General features: G+C 34.6%; 1 protein-coding gene across 10 annotated transcripts in view; it reads right to left on the reverse strand.

The window, feature by feature from the left end:
- The window catches only part of CSMD3 (CUB and Sushi multiple domains 3), a 1,302,111-nt gene that overhangs the window by 187,822 nt on the left and 1,090,527 nt on the right, over window positions 1-23,762 (reverse strand). The gene's annotated exons all lie outside the window — the stretch shown is intronic.

A 23,762-nucleotide genomic window follows, 5' to 3' on the forward strand; every position in this document is an offset into this window, starting at 1 on the left:
GTTTCTTTTTACTTCATTTTGTACTAATCCTTTCACTATACTCTACATTTACATGCAGAATTCATCTAAACTTCAAAGAAAGAACCAATTCCAGAGTGAAAATCAGTTTTGTGTTTTTAAAAAAGCAAAATAGATTTTAAAAATATTTTTAAAACATGTCAACTTAAATGGAAAATTGTAGGGTTTAAGAGAGCATCAATATTTTTAAGAATTAATTATGTAAAAACAAAGTCACTTTTGCAAATTTAAGATTATATTAAGTTAAATTATATATTTTTGTGTGTATACATATTTATTTTTTAAGGTTCCGATAGGTATTTTACACCTCAAATCAAAGTTATGGACATTAGCTGGTTGTTCCTATGAAAATAGTAATTTACTTGAAATATGTTGACTTTTGTTTATAAACATAGATATACACACAATACTATAAACAAAACTACATTTATATTTTTGGTCTGAAAAATAAGCTGGTGATCTCAGTCCAGTTCTTAGTGGAGTAAAAAATGAATATGCTAGCAAGTACAATATCATTGCTTTGAATGATTTCTGAATATTGATGTGGAAAAATTTGTACATATTCCCCTTTAAAATAGTTCCCAGAATTCATTAAAACAAATTTATGTTTTGACTAAAGCATATACTTGCAGTGAAATATTCTTTTGGTTTACCACTCTTGTAAAATGTTGAGACTTTTTCAAGGTTCTGAATTTGGCCCACCAAATTTCAAGCTATTTCAAATATACTCCAAAAAATGAAGAAAAGTTGTTTTCTATTTTTGAATTTATTTTGATTGATGTTTGGATGATTTTACATGTGTCTTTAAAAGGGTCTATAATATAATGCAGGAGTTGCTGTTTCTTTACCAAATGTAAAAATCATATTAATCAAATAAATCAGTTTAATCACAGAAACTTTGTTGTATTGATATACTACACAACAAGGCTCTTGACATTTAAATTAATTCTCTCTCTAGTCCTTTTGGGAAGTCATTGAGAAAAACTAATGATCAACAGCCTTCAACTCTTTCTGGTTAAATATATCACATACTCTATTAAGTCATGCAAAATTTTCAAGCTAGCTGCTACATTTATAAACACTCAAAACAACCCAAATATTTGTTTTGGGCTTCTTTTCTAATATGGAAAGATTATGAACATGAAGCAAAACAAAAAGTTTCAGTTCTTTTTCTTGTCTTTAGGCCTCAATTGATGCCTTTCTACCAGGGAAGATGGGTTTTACATCACCTGTAAAATCAGTGTCCAGACTACAACTATTAATGAAACATTCATTACCCTGTGTTTTTGTACCATGTTAACTAAAGAAACCATATGTCATGTTATTTACAGTGCTGTTAGTAATTTATAGTGGTGATTTGTTATAGTGCCTCTAAAGTAAGGATGTGGAGAGTTGAATCTTACCCAATCAACAATGAGCAAGCCATTCACTTATCTACTATAATCAAATTCACAATAATTTGGGCAATTGAAATTTTAAATTCAATATATACTTTATTATTTAAAACGTTAGTTTTGATTTTATCAAATAAAAATTTAAAATACATATCTAGTAAGTTACTTTTTAGCATGAAAAATCATGAATATTTGTAAAATTGATTTTTCTACTCATTATCAGACTAAATATTGTCTCATTAAACTGATATGTTACAATCCCAAATCAAGTGCACACTTCTCAGTCAGAAATCATAGGAAATAAACTGCTTCTCCTTTGACTTTGTAAATGCCTTAATGTACTTGGCTTTCTTTTGTACAGATAGCAGTGGGTCTTCTACTAAAATATTCTGATGGGCAAAAACACCCCTTGTCTGGTTTAAACTGCCATAGAGAAAATTTGTGAGAGACTTAGAACCAAAAGAGTACTGGTTATTGGTTGTTGGAAAAAAAGTCATTGTTAACACAGCTGGATCAATTTTGGTTATGGAGGCTGTGGTATAATACAATGGATTATTTTCTATTGAACAGATCTGTCGCATCTATTTGTAAATTCATTTCAACATTCCATTATCATTCTCTCTTTCATCTCTGCCTTTCCCTCTATTTTTGCTTTCTCTATCTCTAGCTGTGTAACTGTTTATATGCTATATCTTGGCTATTTAGTGTATCCCAAAGCCCCATGTAATAGGTACTTGACCCCCAAAGTCTTTTGCTAATGATTAATGTGTTAGTGTTTATAGTAGTAGAGTAAGGGTTAATATTTAATCCAGTTGTATGCTTTGAAGGTGAGGTGTATTTGAAGTGATGAGATTGGATTGGGTTGTCAAAGTGGGGGGCACCCACGATTCAATCATAGTGGCCTCAAGACCACATGGACATGGAGATGAGCATGCTCCCTGTCTCTGTTTCCTGGCTGGACATATGATCCTTCCTCTGTTCCCATTATCCAATTATCACCACCAGCAGACACCAGACAATTGGAGCCACCTGGCCTTTGAAGGTGAACCACCAAAATCATGAGCCAAAATAAACTTCCCTTATCATTTGCTTCTCTCAGGTGTTTGTTACATTGTGAATATTGACTAATGTTCTACGTATCTATCTATAGCTATCAAATCTATGTACTATTTATCCACAGGTCTACACAATTTATCTGTCAATTATCTATCATAAAGTACTGTAACATCTTAATGGATCCCCTAAAATTTTAACTTAGAGCTAAATACATTTTTTGAAAGATTTATTTTATCTACTTGAAAAGCAGAGCTACAGAGTGAGAGAGGAAGAGATAGAGAGATCCTCCGTCTCTTGGTTCACTCCCCAAATGGCTGCAATGGCCCAGGCTGAGCCAGGCCAAAGCCAGGAGCCAGGAGACTGGAGCCAGAAATCAGGAGCCTCATCCAGGTCTCTCACATGGCTGTATGGGTCCAAGAAGCTGCTCTCCTAGGCATACCAGCAGGGAGTTGGATCAGAAGCAGAGCAGCTGGAACAGGAACAATGGGATACCAACACTGCAGGTGGTGGCTTAACCCATTACATGGGGCCCCATCTAAATAAATTTTTGATATGTGCATGCATTATATTTGCATTAAAGCAATAATTAATGCTTTTTAAAAAATCATCTTTTAACAATGATCTAGGCACTAATTCAATTTCTGGATCACGTTTTCATTTTCAGAATCACAATTAGCATCCAAATTCTGGACTGATTATGGCTTTTCTCATGATTATCAAGTTATCTCCAATTTCTTAGTTTCCAGAGAAACAGGATTCCCTGCATCTCATCTCCGAGCATCTTTCTCTTTCTCTGGAAGCATACATACGGATGTCAACAGCACTTTTCTGCTACTTATTAAAGTAGGCTCTGAGCATCAATCTGTCTTTTAAGGAATGTTTTTCCTCCTTTAAAAACATAATTGGTGTTAAAATAACGTCTTTAACTGTCTAAAATAATTTTTATAATATTATATGTATTACAGCAAGCTGGCAAAAGGAGCAAAATGGAAGCCTAGTAAGGTAAAATTAAATATTTACACAAAGAGGCCTATTGAAATAATCTGTCTTTATGCCTAAGCTACTTCTGAACCTCTCATTTTCTATATATCTTATTCTTGAATAGTGTTTATTAATTCAACCTATATTAGTTGATTCTACCCTATAATGTACCAGGAGTTAAATAGCAAGGTTAAGAAGGTGACCAATACAGATAGGGACCCTGCTTTTAAATATCATTAGAGATATTTATGCGTACTGAGGTGGCAGCTTACCTTTATTCTTTCTATGAAAAAATGTTAGAATAGTTAACCAAATTAAGTATAAACCAACAATGTGGTTATCTTTCCAGGTAGATTATTTGCAAAACATTTAAATCTGTTCCTCAGAGCAAGTTCTGTACCAGCCTCTAATGGATAACACTTAGGGGGGATTCAAACATCCTCTTTAAGAATCTATAGCTTAATTTTTTTAAAAAAGTACTTCAAAATTCTGCATAGAGCTCTTAAAGAGGACCTTTAGTTAATACCATATTGATAAATTATTTAACTCGATTTGAAAATTTTGTCCTAGTTCATATACTGCCTGACGAGCAAATAAACTCAAAATGAGATAAGGCACTGTGCCCATCTACTCATCTTTGTAAATACATTTCATTTTTATAATATCGTATCCAGCCAATATAGAGGCAAGGTTCTGTATACTGTGAAGGTCTGCATGGGGTAAGTTTTCATATAACAAAATTTCAGGAAGCATTTGTTTCCTATTCTACACCAAAATAGTTCATATCCTGTCTTGTTTGGTCTCCTTCATGTAACTTGGCTATACATTTTCACTTGTCCTTGTTGTATTTGGAGTTGAGCTCAGTTTCTCTCTTCCTACTGCTAAAATTTCATTGCAGTGGTTTCTATACCTGTGCTGATTGTATAGTCTCATCTTCTGTTCTTCAACAGTTTAATGAACAACTGTTTTTTAACACTGTATAAGCAAACCGGAAACTTTCAGAAGTCACATTTAATTTTTGTGCCATCGAAATAATTAGCTAGTGCATTGTGTAGAGGCCCACTGATTTAGCAATTAATTAACTGTAAATGAGGATAATAAAACAAATATGGACATGATTACTGTTATTCGGGGATTAAGACTAGAGTCACTGAATTAAAAAGGAAAATTGAATTTATGCAAATAAAGAGTGGTTTCAATTTTGTATTTGTTCTTTTGTCTCAGAGGGAGTGCTTCTGAGTATCCAAATGGCAAGTCAGTGTGAGATGGGAAAAATAAACTCAGAATCAGACTGCATGGTTAAGGGAACTGATATAACAGCTTCTATGGAGGGTGATAAGTAGTCAAATTTAAAAGTTTTAAGAGGTTGTGATAATTTTATGCTTTATTAAAATTTGTTTTGATATAGATATATGTGGTAAGGGAAGGTGTAATAGGCAAGAACCATGGATTCTTATTCTGGAATCAGACTCCCTACTACATAGGACAAATCTAATGGTAAGTTACTTCACCATTCTATGCCTTAGTAAATTAGGGTTAATAAAGATATCCAACCTCTGAGGGCTATCATGAATATTATATAAATGTATACCTGTAAAAAACTTTTAACAGTGCCCAAAACATGGTAGTAAATATTAGCTACTAAAACTAATACCTTAACTATATGTATGTAACACATAGAGAATTAACAGCCTATATAATATAAATATACTATAATATTACTAATAACTAGCTATAATTGTATGTGCAAAAGTTAGCCAAGGTTTTTTTTTATTAAAAATATATTTTAATTTTTATTTTGAAATGAAGACAGAGAGGTTTTCCTTTTGCTAGTTCACTTCCCAAATGACCACAATAGTCAGGGTTAGGCCAGGCCAAAGTCGGCAGCCAGGAATTCAGTGAAGGTCTCCCAAGTGGAGGGCAGGTACTGAAGCACTTGAGGGATCATCTGCTGCCTCACAGGGCATGCATCAGTGAGAAATTGGATCAGAAGTGGTGCATCTGGGAGTTGAACCAGGCACACTGATACGGGATTTGGGCAGCAACCTACCAGCTATGTCAAATGGCTGCCCCACTTTAGTTGGTATTTGATGTTAACATATTCTCTCTCATTCTTTGTAATTTTTTTTAGAATTTGTTAAAGATTCATTTATTTGAAAGTCAGAGTTACAGAGAGAGAGTGATCTTCCATCCCCTGGTTCACACCCCAGATGGCCACAATGGCCAGCTCTGGGCCAGGCCGAAGCCTGGAGCCAGGAGTTTCTTCCAGGTCTCCCATGTGGGTGTAGGGGCCCAAGTACTTGGCCATCTTCTGCTGCTTTTTTCCAGGCCGTTAGGAAGGAGTAGATAGGAAGTGGAGCAGCAGGACACGAACTGACACCCATATGGGACACTGGTATAGCAAGCTACAGCTTTCTCTGTGTGCCATAACACTGGTCCCATCTCTGCTTTTTATACATGCATATTTAAAATAAATGATAGAGATTATGATGAGTATTCCAGTTATTTTAATTAAGATTACTTTGTCTTTACACTTCAAAATGGTTATGCATGTCTCTATTGACTTGGTTTCACATTCTATCCTTCTGAAGTGTAATTATCAGTTCCTTTTTTTTTTTTTTTTTGTGGTAAGAAAAGGGGAGCAAGGTGAGAGAGAGCTTCCTACTTCTATTTTTGTTTAATCCTTCCATTTTCTATTCCTCTGCTGGAAGGCATTAAAAATCCATTACAAAAGAAATAGATCCACACAGATGGGAGTCTGGGCAGGAAAAAATAATTGGAGACATGATAAATTCATATTATATCTCAGCTTGATTCTCAATGTGTCTGTTATCCCTTTTGCTAATTCAACACATTCTTTTGAATTCTAAGGTTTATTTCAATGAACATATTAGTCAGCTGGTTTGTGGCACAGCTAAAAATTTTGTAAGAAGACAACCATGTTTTGCTCAGCTTGTGTTTTATTCATCAACACAAAACAGTTGAAAATACATACATGCACCCATACCACTAACAGAAATAAATAAAATTTCAATCAAACATGCACTTGGAACAGCACTTGGTTATGTGTGAAAGCATAAAAATTATTGGTAACATAAGCTATCAAAATTTGGATAGATTTATGTGAGTTTTGTCTCAGGAATTCATCTCGTATGAATATTTCAAGAGACTACTTTAGGAATTCTCATGCATGCAAAAAAGGCTTCCGTTTTAAATCGGTATAATACAGAGCTCTTTGCATGCTGTATGCCCTGAACTATAAAAAGTACTTATTATGTAAATAGTTAAAAGGTTGCAATTTTGGTTCATTATACCACTGGAATATCTCATACCTTTAAAGGTTTTATCATTTAAAAGTGATTCTAAGATGTTTAGTTAAAATTTTAATTATATGAAATAATGTATAAATAAAAGTGAATTGTCAAAATTCATTCCCCAAAACATAGGAAAAGCAGAATTTTTTAAAGTCAATTTCAAATGCAATCAATGTCCAACTTATTTTTAAAATATTATCATGCAACAAAAAATTTGAATACATGTTGTATTAATTAATATAATGATTAATATTTTTGAAGCTATATATTTTCCACATATTTGTTAAAATCCATATACTCAATGTTATTACCATAGTACAATGGTCATATACTATTAACTCACGATGAGGTACTTCATAATAATACAGTATTTTAGTGAAGACCATCTTGTAATTACCCACAGGCTACCAAGTATAGTAGCATGGTCCCATTCTAGATGCTGGAGCTAATATTCCCATAGAGCAAAAAATCTAGAAATGCTAGGTAAGCAGCCAATAGAGTACAATGAAGTCATTCTGGCTCTGAAAATAAACATGCCAAAAACCTTAAAATGTGTTGCAGTTTTATAATAATTTAGAAATAAAGGACATTATTTTTAAAATTCTTGGATCTAACTACAGTTCTTGACTGTCTAGTAATTCAGTAGCCCCAGGAACATAAGTCCCTTTAAATTCACAATGATAAATGAGATCCTAACTTATCAGTTAGCCACTTTTATGTGTGTTACTTCTGTCAATCCATTATCGAGGTTTACTCACTAAATCCATCATGCCTAATTTAAGGCATTGCTCTAAAGCTAGCTTTCTGTTCGTATTGTGACCATTTGCCATACTATCAACATTCCAAAACTACCTATTTGACAGATTTTAGACATAGACATTATAGGAACCATAGTATAGAAAATACAGTTTGATTTTATTTAACTGTTCCAGAAGCAAACATCTATGAAATTGCAAGCCAGCAGTTTATCTGCAATTTGTAACATTTCCCAACAGCTTAGAATCAATTTGGTGTTTTTCAATCACTGAAATAAAGAAAAGCATAAGAAAATTCTATTGCATGTTTAAAAGAATTAAAATAACAAAATTAAAAGTTTAAAGTGATAGAATATTTTATTAACTGTTATTTTGAACTAATTTTCAATTTGGATGAGTGTTTTTGTTTAATAATTCCTAAGATGTTTTTTCTCTATGTTTGGCAAATTCCAACTAGGTCCGACAGATTTAGGGCAGGAAAATACTTTTAAATATATTATAACTTGTGTGCACTTTTTAGATTATAGCCATTTTCAAACATATACCAAGTGGAGAGAATGATAAAATAAAAGCTCTTGAACCCATCTTAAGGAATTCCAACATTTTGTCAGTCTTGTTTCATTAGTCTTTTCCTATCCCCCATGCATTCTCAATGTGGGGATGCTTTAAAGCAATTCCTGACATCATATGAGTTTTCCATAAATATTTCAGAATTTCTAATGGAAAACAACTTACAAAGATAACCACGATATAATTACGAGGTCTAAAAAATCAACAATGCATTTCTTTTGACCATTTTATTGATTTTTCTTCCAAAAAGGAGAGACTTTTTGCAGTTAGTTTGATCAAATCAGAATCCAAAGTCCATACATTTCCTTTGGTTGATGGGTTACTAAATTCTCTTTTAATGTATAAAATCTCTGACCCCTATCATTTTTAATGACATTTACTATGAAAAAAATATGGTTCTTTGGAAGACATAAAGAAAAGATTCAACTGATCTTTTTTTTTTTTTTTTTTTTTACTGTCATTCAGAGTTGGCCAAGAGTTACTTTTATGAAGCTGCTATAAGCAAATACTTTGTTCAGAGGACAACTCTGGAGGTGAGAGGACTGCTAAGCCAATAGGTCTCCAGGTCCCAGACTCTCATTTCAATCAGAAAAGCTTTGTATGGCTTCTCGGCCTTTTGGCTAAGATCAAGTGTAGAAAAGCTTTGTTTCTCTCTGCTGTATACATAGGGCATTGACACACAGCTCTGCATTAAGCCTAGATTCAATCTCTTGCTAAAGTGAAGTATTTACTCAGCATGTTGTCTCCTACACATGTCACAATTTTCCCACAAGCACCGCATTCTGACTCTCTTACTTCTCAAAGTTCTATTGCTTAAGGACTCTAAAAGTTTTTTTTTTAAATTTTATTTACTTTATTTGAAAGTCTGAGAGACAGGTATCTCTCATCCACTGGTTGATTCTCCAAATGCCTGCAACAGCACGGGCTGGAACAAGCTGAATCCAAGAATCAAGAACTCAATTCTGATCTCTCCCATGGGCAGCAGGGACTCAAGTCCTTGAGTCATTGCCTATTGCCTACCAGGGTGCACATTAACAAGAAGCTAAAACTAGGAGTGAAGCCAGGATTTGAACTCATTCAGCAGCATCCGAAGTGGTCTCTTAACTGCTGTGCCAAACAGCTGCCCACAATGGCTCCTTAGTAGGCAGAATTTAAAGCTGTTTCTGGTCGACAGATGGAGGGGTGCATCAGAGGGCAACATTTTTAAAGGGTGTCTCAGCTTTTCCAGAAATCATCACAAGTCATATCTTTAATTTGGATTATAACCTTATCATTTTCAGGGTCATGCCTGTACATTTTCATAAAATAAGGGATTCCAAGCTCACTTATTCTTACTATAGATATAATTCTAACATGCTCTGATGGTTATTTCCTCAAAGTCCATTAGAAATGTCCAATTAAAGTAAGAGCATTTGGCACTGTTAGACACCTAGAAAATGGGATATTTCATACAGTCATTTAGTTGCTAAATAAAAAACTATTTTATTAATGGTATAATACTAATTACCACTCACTAACCCCTTACTATATGTAATACATATCAGCTAGATTAACACTCAAAAAAGCCTTTCAGATAGACATTATCTCCACTGCACAGATAAAAAAAATTAAAATGTTAATAAGCTAATAGAATTATTGAAAAACTATTATTAACTTAAGAATAGAGAATGATAAGACTTGAATTCATAGAATAAGAATTTACTTTGTGTTTGGTCTCTTACCCATGTCCCTAAATAACAGTCTGGAGTTTAATGGTAAACAGGTAGTATTGAAAGTCCTCAAGAAAATCTTACTGTAGTAAATTAAGATTAATCCAACAAAAAGATCCATGACAAAGAATCAAAACTAGAAGGATAATTACTTTTGGTTAGCTTGTTCAGGAAGATGGGAAATATTTTATATCATATTCATAAAAGTAACTTCCTAAATGGCCAAATTGTTATGTAGTCATGATTAAAAATAAGAGTAAATTTGCTATATTGAAAAGATACATATCATATATATCAAGATGTATTCTTGCATAAAGTATTAAATGAATTTTTAGAGGCAGATTTTAGAATTTAGAGGAGCAATGTAATCTACCCGCTAACTTTTGCTTTCATAATTATAACAAAACAAAGTGTTTGCCATAAACCACCTAGGATTTGTAGTTGTACAAACCTCAATTTGACCAGCTTTACTATTTATAGATTCTGTGACCTTGGACAAACTATAAATGCTTTCTGACTCTTTTCCCTAATCTGAAAAATAGTAGTCTTTCCCCAGGATTGTTGTAGGGGTTAATCTGAAAAGTATATCAACAAGCTGGTACTTAATACATATCATAACACTCACATGTATATACATAATGACTTTCCTTATTTCTTCTCTTAAATATTTAAAAATTAATAAATCAGTTGTAATTGTAACAGAAAGAATTAAGAAATCTTAACCACGAAAACATGTTGGAAGATACCTTAGCAGCCATTTGATTCCATTTATCAGTTGCTACACATCCTTTTAGTTCCTAAACTTTCCCCAGAGTATATACACATTTGCCAGGGACATGAATGAGTTACTGAAATAAATCTACAGAGGATGTACTTCTTGGAAAAGTAACACACTGAGTAGCACTAGTAGGCAAATGGTCTTATTTATCATAGTTAATGTATTTTTGAAGAAACTGCTTTAAGCCATTTGTCCATAAACAGACATATATAAAAATTTTGTACTAGTCTGGAAAGGTTTACTCTTCTAAATATACCTAAAAGCATATTTACCACTGTGCTGTTTCAAAATCTTTCATGTTACTGTTGTCACAATCATCACTAGAATTTTGAAACATCATTGCTATCACCATCATTATTAAATGAAACTGATATTCATGAATAATTCCATTCCAAATACCCATATCTTTTAAATTATATACTATGTACCAAACACTGCACTAATTGCTGAGAAATATAAGGAAATTTTCGACCCATAAACAAGGAGATATTTCAGTTTTTCTTGTAAAGATATTTTGATTAGAAAATTATTTAAGTATACATATGCAGCTAAAGGAAACTTGAGGCCTTATTTCCCTTCATGTGGTACACACTTGGTTTTTATTTGGATCGGTATTAGTATTTTATAATATTTAGCATATTGATGTTTGTTTCTAGTTCCTGAATCAAAATTTTTGCATAGAGTAAAATCATTTAAGTAAATTAATAGATATACAAGTATTATGTTTACACAGGCCAAATGTCCACTGTATTAATACAATCCAAATTTTGAGAGGTGGATGGACTCTAATTAACAACTGGATCTCATAAAATTTTCACTATGATCAATTTCTGATATATGTCCACTAGCTAAGATTAGCCTTTCTCTACTCTCATATTGAATTTACCCAAAAGGTGTTAGATAGATATTTACCACCAGGCTGTTAAAGATTTTAAAATGAATGTTTTCATGGAAACCATATAGATAATAGTGCCAAAATTAACTCACTTATCAATTTGAATTGAAATCATCATATTTAATGAAAATAACAGTATATTTTAAATGTAAAAGAGAATTCATGATCATGAAATTTAATTACTTTTTTAATAAATGAGGTAACTGAAGTACAGAAAAGTTGAATGATTTGCAACAGCAATCTTGTAGGAAAATGCATTTTGAGATCCAATTAGAATAGAAAGAAACACATATCCCAGAAGGACTTGGAATTTCACTGAGAGAAAACAAATTAAAATCCCTAGACATGAATAATTTAATTATGTCACCGGCATGAAAAATACTGTTTAATCTTATTATCTCTATATCCTTATACTAAAAGCTATGTCCAAATCATTCATGAAGGTAGAGAAGTAGGAAAAAGTGAAGAATTTGTAGTGAGGTGTAATATTTTTAAATACAATGCATATGTGAAGAACCCCGAATGACCCCAACAGCCAGAGCTGCACCGATCCTAAGCCAGGAGCCAGGAGCTTCTTGCAGCTCTCCTATACAGATGCAGAGACCCAAGGACTTGGGCCATCTTCTACTGCTTTCCCAGGCCATAGCGGAAAGCTGGATCGGAAGACTGGAACTGGAGCTCATGTGGGATGCTGGCGCTGTAGGCTGGAGCTTTAACCCACTGAGCCACAGCGCCGGCCCCCGTACTCTTATTCTTAATCTAATTAGTAATTGATTTTTGAGAATTCATTACTTTTTTTTTCCTGACTCATTCTCATCAGATTTGAGCCTTTTTCTCGTGACACTGTCAAGGCAGGGGAAGTCCTGTCCTATTGTGTGATAAAATATTCAAGTTCCTGGTGTTTGTCTAGATATTAGAGAAGCTGTGAAGTGTAGACTCACTCTAAATATTATTAACTATTTAATAAGCTGTAATTCCATTGAAAATATTTCATATATACAAATAAATTTTTCTTATATGTGCAAATTTTATTCAAAAAATGTATAAAGCGTTTAGCTTTTTTAAAAAGCTGTGCGAAAAATGTGCATTGGATTCTCTTCAAAAGAGAAAATGGTTGAAAGTTAATCATTTTGTATCTGAATGCAAACTAACTAAAATAGCATCCCCTGCACTCCTCCAAACTTACTGGGAAGAAGAGTTAACTGTTTAAAGTTCAAATCAATGAAAACAGGGAAAAGATAAATTTAAAATGTGATTTCACATCTATTAATTTGCAAGTTATAACAGAAAATAAACTTTAAGAATATAAAGATTAATAATTATTATGTTTTAATTAAATTTAAATATAATTTTTAAATGTTAACATTATCACTAGTAAAGATTTTATAAGAAATAAACTTTTCAAGGCCAGTGTGGCATAGTGGGTAAAGACGCTGCCTGTAATGCTGGCAACCTATATGGGCTGCAGTTTGAGTTCTGGCTGCTCCAGTTCTGATCCAGCTCTTAGCCAACAGCTTGGGAAAGTAGCAGAGCATGGCCCAAGTATTTGGGCTATGGCACCCACGTGGGAAACCCAGATGAAGCTCCTGGCTCCTGGCTTTGTTTAGCCATCTGGGAAGTGAAGCAGCAGATAGAAGATCTCTCTGTCTCTCTGTCTGCAACTCTGACTTTCAAATAAATAAATAAATATTTTTTTAAAAAAAGAAAGTAACTTTTCATGAAAGTGACTTATGATGTTTTATGTGCTCATCAAATGGTTTATAAAATTGTTATGTTCTTAGAATTGCATCTATGAAATACAAGAAATCTGTTCTGTTTATGCTCCTAACAAAAAGTGTTTAAGAAAAACATTTTAAAAATGGTTTTAAATCACTTCCAAATAAATCACTTCAAAACATAAAGGGAATGTTCATTTTATTTATTTAATGAACAAAACTGTTTTCAGCAACCAGAGCTTATAGTGTAATGAGTTTTAACACTTTAATTTTTGTTTCTTTTTTAAAAATATTTATTTGTTTGAAAGGCAGAGATACAGAGAGAGGGAGGGAGGGAGGAAGGGAGGGAGAGAGAGAGAGAGAGAGAGAGAGAGAGAGAGAAAGAGAGAAACATATCTTCCATCCACTGTCTCACTCCCCAAATGGCTGGGAGCTAGACTGGAAGTGGAACAGCCAGGACTCAAACAAGTGCCAAATTGGACACCGGCCTTGCAGGCAGCAGCCTTACCTGCTATATCAGAAAGCCTGCCCCTAAAAATTTTATTTATTTAAATTTTCTTCGAAAGAGAGAGATCTTCCATCCCCATCTGGTGGTTCCCAAACCTCTCCAAGTGCATCCTGTGCAGCTGAGCCCGACTTGCAGGGACTCCTGCACTAATGTCACCCTCTTTTAAACACTGCAGTAAACAATGGCATAGCAAACATATTGGAAGAGTCAGAACAGATACTTTTCTAATATTCCTTCTTCCATATGATAAAACTATTTTCATTAACATTCACAAAATGAATAAATAGTAATGGCTTCAGAGAAATATCGACAGTGGAAGGGAAATAAAACTAGATTCTTGGGGGGTTAATTTTTTTTTCTTTTTTTTAAAACTTATTTAATGAATATAAATTTCCAAAGTACAGCTTATGGATTACAATGGCTCCCCCCCCCATAACGTCCCTCCCACCCGCAACCCTCCCCTTTCCCGCGCCCTCTCCCCTTCCATTCACATCAAGATTCATTTTCAATTCTCTTTATATACAGAAGATCAATTTAGCATATATTAAGTGAGGGTTTCAAAAGTTTGCACCTACATAGAAACACAAAGTGAAAAATACTGTTTGAGTACTAGTTATAGCATTAAATCACAGTGTACACAACACTAAGGACAGAGATCCTACATGAGGAGTAAGTGCACAGTGACTCCTGTTGTTGACTTAACAAATTGACACTCTTGTTTATGGAATCAGTACTCACCCTAGGCTCTTGTCATGAGCTGCCAAGGCTATGGAAGCCCCCTGAGTTCACTGACTCTGATCATATTTAGACAAGGCCATGGTCAAAGTGGAAGTTCTCTCCTCCCTTCAGAGAAAGGTACCTCCTTCTTTGATGACCCGTTCTTTCCACTGGGATCTCACTTGCGGAGATCTTTCATTTAGTTTTTTTTTTTTTTTTTTTTTTTTTTTTTTCCCCAGAGTGTCTTGGCTTTCCATGCCTGAAATACTCTCATGGGCTTTTCAGCCAGATTCGTATGCCTTAAGGGCTGATTCTGAGGCCAGAGTGCTGTTTAGGACATCTGCCATTCTATGGGTCTGCTGTGTATCTCACTTCCCATGTTGGATCCTTCTCTCCCTTTTTTATTCTATCAGCTAGTATTTGCAGACACTAGCCTTGTTTATGTGCTCCCTTTGGCTCTTAGTCCTATCATTATGATCAATTGTGAACAGAAATTGATCACTTGGACTAGTGAGATGGCATTGGTACATGCCACCTTGATGGGATTAAATTGGAATACCCTGGTATGTTTCTAACTCTACCGTTTGAGGTAAGTCAGCTTGAGCATGTCCCGAATTGCACATCTCTTCCCTCTCTTACTCCCACTCTTATATTTAACAGCAATCACTTTTCAGTTAAGTTTCAACACTTAAGAATTACTGCGTATTGATTACAGTATTCAACCAAAAGTATTAAGTAGAACAAAGAAAAAAAATACTAAGAGGGATAACGTTTTAAGTTGTTCATCAACAGTCAGGGCGAGGACTGATCAAGTCACCATTTCTCATAGTGTCCATTTCACTTTAATGGTTTCCTTTTTGGTGCTCGGTTAGTTGTCACTGATCAGGGAGAACATATGATATTTGTCCCTTTGGGACTGGCTTAATTCACTCAGCATGATGTTTTCCAAATTCCTCCATCTTGTTGCAAATGACCGGGTTTCACTGTTTTTGACTGCTGTATAGTATTCGATAGAGTACATGTCCCATAATTTCTTTATCCAGTCTACTGTTGATGGGCATTTGGGTTGGTTCCAGGTCTTAGATATTGTGAATTGAGCTGCAATAAACATTAAGGTGCAGACAGCTTGTTTGTTTGCCAATTTCATTTCCTTTGGGTAAATTCCAAGGAGTGGTATGGCTGGGTTGAATGGTAGGGTTATATTCAGGTGTCCGAGGAATCTCCAGACTGACTTCCATAGTGGTTTAACCAGTTTGCATTCCCACCAACAGTGGGTTAGTGTCCCTTTTTCCCACATCCTCTCCAGCATCTATTGTTGGTAGATTTCTGAATGTGAGCCATTCTAGCTGGGGTGAGGTGGAACCTCATTGTGGTTTTGATTTGCATTTCCCTGATTGCTAGTGATCTTGAACATTTTTTCCTGTGTCTGTTGGCCCTTTGGATTTCCTCTTTTGAAAAATGTCTATTGAGGTCCTTGGCCCATCTCTTAAGTGGGTTGTTTGTTTTGATGTTGTGGAGTTTCTTGATTTCTTTGTAGATGCTGGTTATCAACCCTTTATCTGTTGCATAGTTTGCAAATATTTTTTCCCATCCTGTGGGTTTCCTCTTCACTTTCCTGACTGTTTCTTTTAAAGTACAGAAACTTCTCAACTTGAAGCAATCCCAAATGTTAATTTTGGCTTTGACTGCCTGTGCTTCTGGGGTGTTTTCCAATAAGTCATGGCCGGTACCTATATCTTGCAGGGTTTTTCCAATGCTCTCTAATAATTTGATGGTGTAGGGTCATAGATTTAAGTCTTTAATTCATGTTGAGTGAATTTTTGTGTAAGGTGAAAGGTAGGGGTCTTGCTTTATGCTTCTGCAAGTGGAAATCCAATTTTCCCAGCACCATTTATTGAATAGACTGTCCTTACTCCAGGGATTGGTTTTGGATCTTTGATCAAATATAAGTTGGCTGTAGAAGTTTGGATTGATTTCTGGTGTTTCTATTCTGTTCCATTGGTCTATCCATCTGTTTCTATACCAGTACCATGCTGTTTTGATTACAACTGCCCTGTGGTATGTTCTGAAATCTGGTATTGTGATGCCTCCGGCTTTGTTTTTGTTGTACAAGATTGCTTTAGCCATTCGAGGTCTCCTGTGTCTCTATATGAATTTCAGCACCATTGTTTCCAGATTTGAGAAGTTCTTAGGTATCTTGATTGGTATTGCATTGAATGTATAAATTGCTTTTGGGAGAATGGACATTTTGATGATATTGATTCTTCCAATCCATGAGCATGGAAGATTTTTCCATTTTTTGGTATCCTCTTCTATTTCTTTCTTTAAGATTTTGTAATTTTCATCATAGAGATCTTTAACGTCCTTGGTTAAGTTCATTCCAAGGTATTTGATTGTTTTTGTAGCTATTGTGAATGGGATTGATCTTAGAAGTTCTTCCTCAGCCATGGCATTGCCTGTGTATATAAAGGCTATTGATTTTTGTGCATTGATTTCATATCCTGCTACTTTGCCAAACTCTTCTATGAGTTCCAATAATCTCTTAGTAGAGTTCTTTGGGTCCCCTAAATAAAGAATCATATCATCTGCAAAGAGGGATAGTTTGAGTTCTTCCTTCCCAATTTGTATCCCTTTAATTTCTTTTTCTTGCCTAATAGCTCTGGCTAGAACTTCCAGAACTATATTGAATAGCAGTGGTGAGAGTTGGCATCCCTGTCTGGTACCAGATCTCAGTGAAAATGCTTCCAACTTTTCCCCATTCAATAGGATGTTGGCTGTGGGTTTTTTATAGATTGCTTTGATTGTAATGAAGAATGTTCCTTCCATACCCTGTTTGCTTAGAATTTCATTATGAAAGGATATTGTATTTATCAAATGCTTTCTCTGTGTCTATTGAGATAATCATATGGTTTTTCTTCTGCAGTCTGTTAATGTGGTGTATCACATTGATTGATTTGCGAATGTTGAACCATCCCTGCATACCAGGGAAAAATCCCACTTGGTCTGGGTGGATGATCTTTCTTATGTGTTGTTGCATTCTATTGGCCAGAATTTTATTGAGGATTTTTGCATCTATGTTCATGAGGTATATTGGTCTGTAATTCTCTTTCAATGCTGCATCTATTTCTGGCTTAGGAATTAAGGTGATGCTGGCTTCATAGAAAGAATTTGGGATGATTCCCTCCTTTTCGATTGTTCTGAATAGTTTGAGAAGAATTGGAGTTAGTTCTTCTTTAAATGTCTGGTAGAATTCAGCAGTGAATTCATTTGGTCCTGGGAAATAAAACTGGATTCTTGGGGGATTAAATTTTAAAATAAGAAAATAAATATCATGGCTCAAAACAATAGAAAAATTCTAATGAAATAATATTTTAAATAAATGAATGTAAGTTTTAAATGTGAAAGGACATTCACTGAATTTTGGACTTTTGCATAAAAATTGGATAAAAAATCTAAGTGATTGCTAAGGATGGCATAATTGAAATTTCATGTTTCTGTGTTACAATTATTTCACCAGGTTGAAAATATTCTATTGCAGAGATACACAGGAAAATATTTTAGGAAACATGAACTCTAAAGAGCTGGAATAATTCCAAATCATTAGAAACTTACTGTAAAAGAATGATTTATGTAGTGGTGGTGAGTCAAGGGTACAATGAAATAAAGTAATGTAAAGTTCAGTTGGTGAAATGTTGTGTGTTATAGAGGTAGACTGAAAATATTTTAAACATTAGTAAGTACCTTTCAACAGAGAGTGTGTATCGATATGAACCTTTTCCATATTTTTGAAACATTTCTTTTATCAAAGCACCAAAAGAGAATCATGAGTCATGTTGAATCTTTATTTATTTTTATTTTTACTAAGGTGAAATAGCTGAAACAACGGAAAGATTTCACTCAGTAAACAGGGTCTGGCCACCTGTGGCACTTCTTCCTGTGTGCTTAGGGCTCCAGACTTGAGAGGCTGAAACCTCCACTAGCATCTCCTAAAAATATTTTCTTCCTCACTTTAACGTTGTTTATGCTGCGCTCTCTGTGTGACTTCTTGCCTAGCAACTTTGAAGACTTGGCTCTGTGAAGCTATCACTGAGTATGCGCCATAATTATCTCAGAATTTGAGATTAAGTTCTGCTTAAAATGTTCTTTGTACCCACTGCTTATGTTAGTGAAGCAAGTTATTATTTTGAAAATTTTATTTAAATCTCTTTTCTACTGCTACTTGAGATTGTTTATTTCTATATCCCACTACCTACTTTCCTGGCACTCATTACATGTTTGTTCAATGGATATAGAAACGTCAATGGTGTACAAACAACAGAATCAGAAATGCTGAGACAGTGTTTTCATTCTTTTCAGGTAATCACAATATATTGCACTCACTTCAAATACCAGGTGTTAAAAATATTATGTCGCATGGCTCCCCTTTTCCATTTTCTTTGTTTTGTTTCACAATCAATATGATTTAAACAATTATCAATCATTTTTGACAGAGCTTCCTTAAATATAAATTGAGTTGCCACAAGATTCTTTAAAAGGATAACAAAAACAAGGGTATTTAGTTCAGTTCATCTAAGATTGATGGCTTCTTGTCATTAAGGCAGCTACACAGAATGTTACAGTTAAAACAAAAACAAGCTGCCTGTTCAAAACTAAACTCATGCTTCTTTCCCAAGTTTCTCTTCAAGTGGGGAAAGATATCTGCCTAGTTACCCAATCGCCTTTGACAGTACTTATGATGGCTTACAATGTCTACGATAGGCTGTGGGGTACAGACTGTGCCCCTTGAAGCCTCTCCCTGGAGTTTCTTCTTTTATTAATCTCATACACAGAAGCATGCAAGTTACTAGTTTCTTTCCAATGTATCTTGACTCTAACAGACCACCTCCTCTCCACTCCCATTATTACGCCTTTAATTTAGGCTTACATCATCTCTGGCCTCCACAGTGACATGCCTGTGTATCAGCCTGGAGCAATTCCAATGTATTCTCCATGCCTTTATGGAAATAATTAATCTAGAATGCAAATCTGATGATGTTACTTTTCTGTTCAAGGGAGTTTTTGTTCAGGAATTGAGCAGATGGGCTACATTAATACTTGATATTTTCATATTCTTTTTACCACAATTTACCTGGCATTTATATTCCAAATCTTATCTACATCCCCAGCGCCACCATTTTAACTACTATTAAGAAGACACATATTTTTTTTATTTTCTGTGTGAACGCGAAGACACCAACTATATTAATGTCTTATTTATACTCATCAAACAACAATTGATTTGCAATTTTAAAAAATCTTGATCATAATTTAGTATCTATAAAAGGCACTTGGAGTTAATAAAGGTCAAAGAAAGTATACAAAATTAAGTTATATATATATATATATATACACACCATCTTAAAACAGAGGTATAAAATAATTTCATCACAAAAGGTAGAAACTGACAAATTAAGCAACCAAGAGGAGTTTAGATGTTAAGAAATAAGAGTAGAAAGAACCACAAGAAGCCCTGGAAACTTTGTTTCAAGTTTGCAGACAGACTAGAAATCAGATTAATTTTGCAGGAGTCACAAAATATTTATTGAATGCTGCTGAAGTATAAATTAATCTTCTTAGGGTTGAGGATATAAAAGTACAGTCACTACCCTCAAGGTACTCACAGGCTAGTGGAGGAGACCCACACATTACCAAACGCCACCCTGTATGGTAAATTCAGTAGTACAGATCCCTTCCTTAGTATTCTGCTCCCCCTGGGTATATGACATTTTCACTTTGCCAAGAGCAAACAAGGCTTATCTCCTCCATGAATCACCTGTGAATTCCCAACATTAAGCTGTACATATTCTTAATTCACTTGGATGTCTATGATTAATACCTGCATCACCTATTATGAAAAGCTTATGCTGTCTTAAATTCTTACCTAAATGTAATGTCTGATGGCAGGTACTAGGCACTGGGTACTAGGAACACAGATGTAAATAAAAACACTGGTACTGTTCTGGGTCTGATGGTATGACAGGTTAGCAGGGAAGATAATCATTAAATATTGAACCGTTAAATATTGAATCATAGTATATTAAACAACGAATGGTAATACAAAAAAGTACAATCTATTTTACCATTACAAGAATGAAATACTCTAAGAATGACTTCATCCTATGGATTTAATCCTGGGCAGAGAGTTTCAAAATAAATTGCTATCAGTCATGAAAAACTATTGGAATCCTAACCTAAAATCTTTACTAACATGCAGGCAGCCAACAGTTAAAATTATTTATGACTAGGGATGGGTGTTTGGCCTAGCACGTAAGACATTAGTTAAGATGCCCACATCGATATTGGTATCCCTTGGTTTCAGTACTGGCTCCTCTCCTGATTACAGTTTTCTTCTAGTGCAGATCATACAGGTTATGGTTCAAGTAACTCAGTTCCTGCCACTCTTTTGGGAGACTGATTGAGTTCCTGTTTCCTGGCTTTAGCATACAAACTGGACTATTGGAGGCCTTAGGGGAATTAATCTGCAGGGACTGGAGTGATTTCTCTCTCTCAAATAAATAAATAAATAAATACACATGCATATATATATATATACACATACATGCATATATATATACATATATATACACACACACACACATACACACGTATATAATTTACAACCAGGTCTCAAAAGCAACAAAATAATTTAAAAACATGAAAGTGTGTAAACAGGCAACAAGAAACTTTTTTTTTTTTTGACAGGCAGAGTGGACAGTGAGAGAGAGAGACAGAGGGAAAGGTCTTCCTTTACCGTTGGTTCACCCTCCAATGGCCACTGCGGCTGGTGCGCTGTAGCCGGCGCACTGCACTGATCCAAAGCCAGGAGCCAGGTGCTTCTCCTGGTCTCCCATATGGGTGCAGGGCCCAAGGACTTGGGCCATCCTCCACTGCACTCTCTGGCCACAGCAGAGAGCTGGACTGGAAGAGGGGCAACTGGGACAGAATCCGGCACCCGAACGGGACTAGAACCCGGGGTGCTGGCACCGCAGGCAGAGGATTAGCCTATTGAGCTGTGGTGCTGGCCATAACCAGGAACTTTATGTTTTTCATTTTAATGAACTTACAATTGAGAAATTGTCGGAGTTGTCAGTAAAAAAACATTCATTTAGAAGCTCCTATCCTGCAGAATTTATAGAAATAAACCAAATTAAAAAAAAAATTACAGAAGGTTAAAGCTTCTGTACTATAGCAACAGGAGGATTTTTTTTTTTTTTAAAGTCTGGTGCCTTGATAGGTAAAAACAAAATGAATTAACAATCTAATTCTAAGCAGTATGCATCTTGAATGGCAATCAAATATAAATCATGTTTTGAAACTGAGGTCAGTCTTTTATTTATCCACAGTATTTTTGCAGAAAATCATCTCATACATAACTTTTAAGAATGCTGACGTTTTACCCTACACACCTGAGGCAGGGAGGAGAACAAATGTATGTTTACTGAGGGGGAATCTGTGTATTATACACATCAAGTCTATAAGCTTTTTTTAAAATTGGTTTTGTAACTCCAAATCTTTATTTCATGAATTATTCCTCTGTTTCTCAAACAAATCCAAGAATTAGCCATCAAGTGACTCAAAGCAACAGAGTCAAGGCCAAATCAAATGGGTGAAGAGAAAGTAGTCATCATCAGCCCACAGAGCCTCTCCTTGTAACATTTCCCTCATTTTTTTTCACTCACTTATGTAATCAACTGTATTAATCACCATCTCTGCCAGGTACTGAAGGCCAGCTTGAAGCATGTGGGCACCCTCATCTAACTGACAATTTGTTGCCTCTTCAAACCAATATTCTTTAATTAGTCACTAGAATCATGGGCAAACTGAGCTTAAGTAATAAAAACTGCATATATCTTCATGGTCAAACAGGGAAGTATTATACACATGTGAACTTATGAAAGAGCATTTATAAACAGAAGATAAATATCTTAGGAGCCATGGTAAACCGGTCACATAAATCACTTGGTAAACAACCTGATGTCAAGCATTAGTAACTTTCAGAATTTCAATTGATGGCAACTGCTGATTTTGTATAATATTCAGTTCACTGGACTAAAGATTAATGGTACAGACTAGAAAAAGTAATATGAACCCTACATTAGCCTGTTCGAAATGTACTCAAGAGAAATAGGTCAACAGAAGGAAAAAGGGATTTAATTTAGTTGTTAGGTGTATGAGTTAGTTGTTAGTGTATAGTTAGTTATTAGGTGCATGTATGTGAGGCGTATGTATAGTTAGTGTATAGTTTAGTTGTTAGCTGTATGAGTATGCTTGTGTACAAGGATATTCTAAAAATTTGGGGGAAATTAAATTAAAAGATAAGTTTATTTTGGTGCAAAAAGTTGAAATCTATGCATCAAAGTCTGTGCAAAATTCATGGAAAATGAATATCACTTTAAAAACTATGTGCATATTTTCCACCAAAATGAACTTAATTATCTTTAAATTCCATTTTCTAAAGATTTTTAAATTGCTTTCATTGTATGTGTATGACAATGTGTGCATGTGTGTTTTTCTTCACTCTCGCTTGAAGGATTAGCTAGGGATCCCAATAAAACGTGCTCAATTTTTATTTCTCTGGACTGATGCTATATTAGTTACCTAAGGCCTCTCAGCTTTAAATTCAGGATCTGGAGATAATTTAAATATTATTGTGATGAAGTATCACAGATACTAGGTTAATAAACTGCATCAGACTATGCATGACTGAGTAACACTTGAATGAAATAAAATTGAAAGAACACTATAGTACTGGATATCAGGCATACAGCATCTCATTTTGGTTTTGCTGCTTAAAAGGATAAACTAAATGGAAGATTGTATTACTAGACAACAAAAATAATTTTTAACTTTTTTACTGAAAAATCAGTACTTGTAAATTTTTCAAATTTTAATCTGACTTTTACTACAATACAGAGGTGATAACTTCAAGAATATTTTTTACAAAAGGAAGTTTCTTACTGTATATTTTCTTTATACATAAACATACAGTCACTAAAAGTAGCAGGTTGATAGTAGAAATAACTTGGCACAAAGGGCACTAAGTAAAATGAATGATGATGAGGTATGGCATGTGTCTACTGTTTAATTTCTTTAGAGAGGCAGAGCTGTAACAGAGAAATGATAGATGAATTCTGTAGACTACACTACCCAATAAATATACAAAGGCCACCTTGAGCTGTGAGCTCCCTACAAAGTAAAACTCTTTTGAACTGAACTGATCCATGCTACTTGTGAAACCCTCTATGCTTTATAGCTACATATTCCTTTTCAGACACTGACTGTGATAAGTTTTCACGACTTGTACGTTAAAGAA

Source organism: Oryctolagus cuniculus, chromosome 6, assembly GCF_964237555.1.
Source record: "Oryctolagus cuniculus chromosome 6, mOryCun1.1, whole genome shotgun sequence".
In the NCBI taxonomy this organism is placed as follows: Eukaryota; Metazoa; Chordata; class Mammalia; order Lagomorpha; family Leporidae; genus Oryctolagus; species Oryctolagus cuniculus.